This window comes from Apodemus sylvaticus, chromosome 2 (assembly GCF_947179515.1).
Source record: "Apodemus sylvaticus chromosome 2, mApoSyl1.1, whole genome shotgun sequence".
Lineage (NCBI taxonomy): Eukaryota > Metazoa > Chordata > Mammalia > Rodentia > Muridae > Apodemus > Apodemus sylvaticus.
This window is the reverse complement of record NC_067473.1, coordinates 21,035,959-21,044,390: the sequence shown is the minus strand read 5'-3', so window position 1 is coordinate 21,044,390 and position 8,432 is coordinate 21,035,959.

Here is an 8,432-nt window from a genome sequence, read left to right as displayed (position 1 = left end):
GCCTCTTATCAGATCACTATGGAGTAAGAGTGGTTTTCAATAGCAACAAAAACAACAAAAAGACCACATACACATGGAGGCTGAACAATACTCTACTCAATGACACCTTGGCCAAAGAAGAAATAAGGAAAAGAAATCAGAGACTTTTTAGAATTTAATGAAAATTAAGGCACAACATACCCAAATCTTTGGGACACAATGAAAGCAGTGCTAAGAGGAAAACTCATAGCCCTGAGTGCCTCCAAAAAGGAAATGGAGAGAGCATACACTAGCAGCTTAACGACACACCTGAAAGTCCTGGAACAAAAAAGAAGCCAATTCACCCAGGAGGAATAGAAGACAGGAAATCATCAAACTCAGGGCTGAAATCAATCAATTGGAAACAAAGAGAACCTTACAAAGAATCAACGAATCCAGAAGCTGGTTCTTTGAGAAAATCAACAAGATAGATAAACCCTTAGCCAGACTGAACAAAGGGCACAGAGAAAGTATCCAAATTAACAAAATTAGAAATGAAAAGGGGGATATAACAACAGAAACTGAGGAAATCCAAAAAAATCATCAAATGCTACTACAAGAGCCTATACTCAACACAACCGGAGAATCTGGAGGAAATGGACAATTTCCTTGACAGATACTAAACACCAAAATTAAATCAGGACCAAATAGATCATCTAAACAGTCACATAACGCCTAATGAAATAGAAGGAGTCATAGAAAGTCTTCCAACCAAAAAAAGCACAGGACCAGATGGTTTCAGTGCAGAATTCTATCAGACCTTCAAAGTAGACTTAACACCAATACTCTTCAAACTATTCCATAAAATAGAAACAAAAGGAACACTACCCAATTCCTTCTACAAAGCCACAATTACGCTAATAACAAAACCACACAAAGATCCAACAAAGAAAGAGAACTTCAGGCCAATTTCCCTTATGAACATCGATGCAAAAATACTCAATAAAATTCTTGCCAACCGAATCCAAGAACACATCAAAACGATCACCCACCATGATCAAGTAGGCTTTATCCCAGGAATGCAGGGTTTGCTCAATATATGGAAATCCGTCAATGCAATCCACTACATAAACTCAAAGAAAAAAAACCACATGGTCATTTCATTGGATGCTGAAAAAGCATTTGAAAAAATTCAGCATCCTTTCATGCTTAAAGTCTTGGAGAGAACAGGAATTCAAGGTCCATACCTAACCATAGTAAAAGCAATAAACAGCAAACCGGTAGCCAGCATCAAACTAAATGGAGAGAAACTTGAAGCAATCCCACTAAAATCAGGGACTAGACAGGGCTGTCCCCTTTCTCCTTATCTTTTCAATATTGTACATGAGGTACTAGCTCGGGCAATTCGACAACATAAGGAGGTCAAAGGGATACAAATTGGAAAGGAAGAAGTCAAACTATCATTATTTGCAGATGACATGATAGTCTACCTAAGTGACCCAAAAAACTCCACTAGAGAACTCCTACAGCTGATAAACAACTTCAGCAAAGTGGCAGGTTATAAAATCAACTCAAGCAAATCAGTGGCCTTCCTATACTCAAAGGATAAGCAGGCTGAGAAAGAAATTAGGGAAATGACCCCCTTCACAATAGCCACAAACAGTATAAAGTATCTTGGGTTGACTCTTACCAAACATGTGAAAGATCTGTATGACAAGAACTTCAAGACTCTGAAGAAGGAAATGGAAGAAGACCTCAAAAAATGGGAAAAACCTCCCATGCTCATGGATTGGTAGAATCAATATAGTTAAAATGGCCATTTTGCCAAAAGCAATATACAGATTCAATGCTATACCCATCAAAATCCCAACTCAATTCTTCACAGAGTTAGAAAGAGCAATTCTCAAATTCATCTGGAATAACAAAAAAACCCAGGATAGCTAAAACTATTCTCAGCAACAAAAGAAAATCTGGGGGAATCAGTATCCCTGACCTCAAGCAATACTACAGAGCAATAGTGTTAAAAACTGCATGGTATTGGTACAGTGACAGGCAGGAGGATCAATGGAACAGGATTGAAGATCCAGAAATGAACCCACACACCTATGGCCACTTGATCCTCGACAAAGAGGCTGAAAACATCCAATGGAAAAAAGATAGCCTTTTCAACAAATGGTGCTGGTTTAACTGGAGGTCAGCATGCAGAAGAATGCGAATTGATCCATCCTTGTTTCCTTGTACTAAGCTCAAATCCAAATGGATCAAGGACCTCCACATAAAGCCAGACACTCTGAAGCTAATAGAAAAGAAACTGGGGAAGACCCTTGAGGACATCGGTACAGGGAGAATGTTTCTGAACAGAACACCAATAGCGTATGCTCTAAGAGCAAGAATTGACAAATGGGACCTCATAAAATTACAAAGTTTCTGTAAGGCAAAGGACACCATCAAAAGGAAAAATTGGCAACCAACAAATTGGGAAAAGATCTTCTCCAATCCTACATCAGATAGAGGGCTAGTATCCAATATATATAAAGAACTCAACGAGTTAGACTCCAGAAAACCAAACAACCGTATTAAAAAATGGGGTACAGAGTTAAACAAAGAATTCTCACCTGAAGAACTTTGGATGGCGGAGAAGCATCTTAAAAATGCTCAACTTCATTAATCATTAGGGAAATGCAAATCAAAACAACCCTGAGATTTCACCTTACACCAGTCAGAATGGCTAAGATTAAAAATTCAGGAGACAGTAGGTGTTGGTGAGGATGTGGAGAAAGAGGAACACTCCTTCCTCCACTGCTGGTGGGCTTGCAAATTGGTACAACCACTATGGAAATCTGTCTGGTGGTTCCTCAGAAACTTGGGCACCTCACTTCCAGAAGATCCTGCTATACCTCTCCTGGGCATATACCCAGAGGATTCCCCACCATGTAATAAGGATACATGCTCTACTATGTTCATAACAGCCTTATTTATAATTGTCAGATGCTGGAGAGAACCCAGGTATCCCTCAACAGAAGAGTGGATGCAAAAAATGTGGTATATCTACACAATGGAGTACTATTCAGCCATTAGAAACAATGAATTCATGAAATTCTTAGGCAAATGGATGGAGCTAGAGGACATCATACTAAGTGAGGTAACCCAGACTCAAAAGGTGGATCATGGTATGCACTCACTAATAAGTGGATATTAACTTAGAAAACTGGAATACCCAAAACATAATCCACACATCAAATGAGGTACAAGAAGAAAGGAGGAGTGGCCCCTTGTTCTGGAAAGACTCAGTGAAGCAATATTTGGCAAAACCAGAACGGGGATGTGGGAAGGGGTGGGTGGGAGTTCAGGGGGAGAGAAGGGGGCTTATGGGACTTTCAGGGAGTGGGGGTCTAGAAAAGGGGAAATCATTTCTAATGTAAACAAAACAATATATCGAATAAAAAAAAGAATTAGAAATTAAAAAAAAACTGATGCAATCTATGTTTTAATAATTGTACATGCCCACATTTTAATTTTTAAATAAAGTTTGTTTTTTGAAAATTTAAAAAAAACTTTATCTATTGGTGCTCAGTAAAATTATATTTTCTCAAATAAACTTTGATCTGAGAATCTTTTAAGTGAGCAGTTACTGTTTTCCTAAAAACTTTAGAGTATTTTGTATATCCTCAATATTGTTTTAGGAAATCACAATAATAATGTAATTAGAAAAAAGCATCATGCAAAAAATTCCTTCCTCAAAAATTTTGTTTCTAAGAAGACAAAATCTAAAATGTACATATGCATGCATAATACCAAGAATGGAAATCTTTAAATAGAGTTCTGGTTTGGACATTAAAGTCTGACTGTTGGGCACCAAGAAAAGATTTTGATTGAGCTCTTAATTTAGCAAATGCAGAAGTCATGGTGGGGGGTCATACCTGAAAATATGAAGTTGAGTATCATCCAAAAACTTGGTTCTTAAAGGCTTCAAGTAGCATACGATTACATAGTATAGATACCACTCTTAAAAATGTATCTAGGGACTGAATCCTGGGTGACTGCAATGAATAAAGATTGGATGCATAAAGAGTCTTTGGTGGAAAGGGCTGAAAAGGGGGGCATTATTGATACTTGAATAGTTCCCAAGTACAGAGCATAGCGGAGTAAATAATAAATTACATTAATTGGGAAGAATGACATTTGGTTTTGAGAGATAACTAGATTCTGTTGGGTTCCTGAAATATCTGTTTCAGAAAAGTACAGACTAATGATAATGTGCTATATACATCCATCTCATATCCCAAGGATTTAAGTACAATGTACTATCCCAAACATCCAACATCTCTTTGCACAGTGCATTTCATTTCCTGAAGCCTCAATTCCAAAATTTAAATACTAGTCCTTGGTTTAAAATAATGGGAAATGATGGTTTGTATGGAATTTGTATATTCTTAAAAATCGTGTTCATAGTCATGTCAAAGATATAATTGAGCAAGCTAAAGAAAATTTTAGTTTTACTATTATAATACAACTGCACTGTCCTAAATTCTGCTCGGTAATCAATATATGAAAACACAGATACGGACAAATGTCCAGCAGGGAAAAATCCTCATTAACGATACATCACTTTTTTTTTTCACTCATGGGGAATGACACCCTGTTACTTCAAAGTAAGATATTTTGTAATTTACTGAATTTACTGTCTTTGCTTTCTTAAACATATGGAAATATGGAAGAATCCTATTTGCCCAATACTATGAATAGTATAGATTAAAAAACCATAGAATTTAGAACATATACATAATGAATGAATATGTTCTCCCACAGAGAGACATTGGGGTTTATAGCCTATTCTGAAGATGTCATGCTATATCCAGACCATGTAATTGAGATATCACGACTTTGAACTGCTATGGCTCTGATTGGAAAAAAGCAAAGACACTGAAAATAAAATATTTAATTGATGGGTTGTTCACCTGATGGCTGTTTACAAAACGTAGCATTCTGGTGAATCATTCAATCTTTGGATGACTTTATTGCTGAGCCACTTTACAACTTTTTTTTTTTTGAGACAGGGTTTCTCTGTGTAGCCCTGGCTGTCCTGGTACTCACTGTGTAGACCAGGCTAGCCTTGAACTCCGAAATCTGCCTGCCTCTGCCTCCCAAGTGCTTGGATTAAACGCATGCGCCTCCACCGCCCGATCCACTTTCCAACATTTTGATGTTTGTCTTCAGACTTCAAAGTACTTTTAAAATAGTATCAGCAATTTACTCAGATTTGCCAGCTGTAATAAGAGCATGTTACCTGAGAGTGTGTGGCAGCCATTTTATATTGGTGCACAAAATTTCCTTGATACAAAAATGTTATGAAATCTGAAAAGAGATCAATTCTGACAGATGATGCACGTGAATGGAGAGAATGAATTGAACATGATACTGCAGATTCATGTGTTGTGTCAACTTAATGTAATTAGTGAGATTAATTAATTAATCATTGTGTTCTGATTTTAGAAAATCCACTCTCCTGCTTAGACAGGCTCCCATAATATAGGTGACAAGGGCTTATCTAGATAGTGAATCCTTGAGAACGCTAGGAATAATGAATAATTGTTGGGTAGTTGTGTGGATTGGTTAGTAACATCTGGGAAAACTTACTTTTGATCAAGGGCTTCACTAAATAGTTTATCACAAAATTAGATAACCTAGGCTAGAAGTCTGGCAGATGATGGGTATCTGAAGTATTTTCTACTTAAAAATTCAACATAGACTTTAGGGTAGGTTATACTGCAGAGTTCTTACTAATAGAAGTATAATGAGGGAAGAAGAAATAAAAATTCATAAGCATTGCGTTTTTACATTAGAGTACATCTTGTTGGACAGGATAGGAAAGTGTAGCATTGATGTGGTCCATGAGTAAGCACAGCTCACCATGGTGATACATAACCACGATAATCCCAGAACCTTGGAGACAAAAGCGGGAAGATGGGAAGCCTGATTCTAATTGTAATCAGAAACTGGAAAAAAAAAGAGAAGGAAGAGAGGCAGAAGGAGGAGGAGGAGGATAGGAGGATATGGGGAATGTGGAAAGAGAGGACGATGAGGAGGACATTAAGAGGAGGAAAAAAGAACTAGAAGTAATTGAAGAGAATTAACAAGGAGGAGGAGGAGGAGAAGGAGGACAAGGAGGAGGAGGAGGAGGAGGAGGAGGAGGAAATAAATAACCATGAAAGGCCAGGTCAAGGCACGCCTGGTCTTGATACAGCTAGCACAACAATCTAACAAATGAGGGTTCATGTAGCTATTCTAAAAGAGATAGACAAGACACTTAACATTAATAAATAATTCATGATATTTAAGAGAAATCTCAAATACATTCTCATTGGTACTATTTGTATTTCCTAGAGTTGAGTCGTTTTCATAATTTTTATTTGAAGAAAAAATAAATTTTTAATTAAAAGGTTTTGAAAATTTATATTACAATAATTATACATATACTGAAATTCAGCTTATATTGTCAGAGAACACATTCTGAAAGTGATACTTTTGTTAGAACATTAGAAATTGTTGGGTTACAGTTTTAACGAAAAATAAGATATATAATACCTGTATTATATATCAGTGACAAATACTTCTGTAGAATTTTTTTAGTCATATTTATTTTGAGTTTGAGGAAACAAATTGATTTGGTAACACTCAAGTCTTAAGAAAAGTCTAAGAAATCAAACCCTTTAAATATATACTATAAATATATACAATAACAAATAAAATGTTAAATACACTATAGTCCAACAGTGTAAAATACAGAATATTTCCACATCATTTTGTACTTGATTGTAATACTTATATTTTAGGACAATTTTGGTTACAAATACATAAATAATAGTACACCATTAAGCATTTTATTGAAAAAAATATTATTGCATTGAACTACAGTCCAAGTAATTTATTGAATAACCTAAAAAAGCTGCTTTGCATGTACAGTAGTGCAAGTTACTTAACCACAGTATAATCAAAATTGCCTTGAAAAGAGAATAGAAAAAAAGATTGACTTATACCATATTGAAGACCATCATTTAGTTTCATATATTTTGGGATTCAATAAGGTGAGAATTTGCTGTAAACATCTACACAACCAACTTACATATCAACTATTCAAAAAAAAATCTCTCACCCATTAAAGCAAATGACTACTTTGCACAGAATTAGAACTCTTCTCTTGAAGTTGATTGTCTCAAAATGTGATTATTTTTAAAAAGAAAACACTGTAATACATTTTTTATTTTCAACAAAGATTTAAATGTACAACTTAAGAATAAAGAGTATATTAGGAATACATACAGACAAGCACATGTACATATGCACTCATACGTGTTAGTTACATTTTTCCTGATTTCCTGGATTTTGTCTATGTGTTTCTACCAATTGACTTGATCTTGCTATATAAGAGAGGAGGCAAGTCACAAAAACAAGGAATGAGTTTGAGAAAGGCATTAAAAAATTGGATTGGAATCATTTCTTCATATTTATAGCTTCTGAGAATTGACTTATTCTAAAATTAATCCACTCGGCCATTGCTCCCATTTTTAATACAGCTTAAGTCCTCAAAGTACAACCCTCATCATCAACTATCCACCTAATAAAAGAAGTGGATTATATTTTGCCGGAATGAGAGGATAACCTTTGAAAATCCTCCGACACACACTTATTGGCAGGAGAACTCATTCTAAAATCCTCATCTTACTGAAGTTGTTCTTGTCTGCGACATAAAGAGCACAAATGCATTTTCCTGACTCCTGCATGAAGTCGCTCACATACTGCTTCTTAATAATGTTTCTGTTCATCTACAAGAGAACATTCTACTGTAGTTCATCCAGTTCAAGGAACCTAACTGACACCTCCTCCTTAGCTTTGCTGAGGCAGAGAATAATTAGATCCCATTTATGTAGCCTAGCTGTATATAGCAGTATATGAAATGGTGGCTTTGGAAAGCTGAACTTGGCATGTCCATGTTTTTCTTCAGGATATTTGACAATCACCCTTAAAAATCATAAGAAATATTTTTCAAAAAGATGTAGAGTTGCACTGTGGTTTCAATACTTTGTCAATATTTTCCCAGCAATGTCTTAGACAATTACCTAGTTAACTCTACTAACATCCAGGAGGATTATTTCATTTATTTCTATGTAGAATCCTGGAATACTTGTGGTATTCTAGTACTCCTATCTGCAGACCATCTTGATATCTCTATTTACTGTTTGGAATGGCTTGAAGAGCAGGGTGTGTTTGGTTAAAATTTCAATGGATTTTAAAATGTTTTAAAAATTGCCTTGCTGCTGTCCTTGCTTCAATAGCATAAAAACTTCCTTCACAAAGGCAATCAGACCTTGCAATAGGATCCTGAGAAATCTGACTGATTAAATATTCTGTAAAATGGGAGTTTATTACAGTATTGGGTCTTTTTAAATACATTTCTATCCAGTGGTAGCAGAATA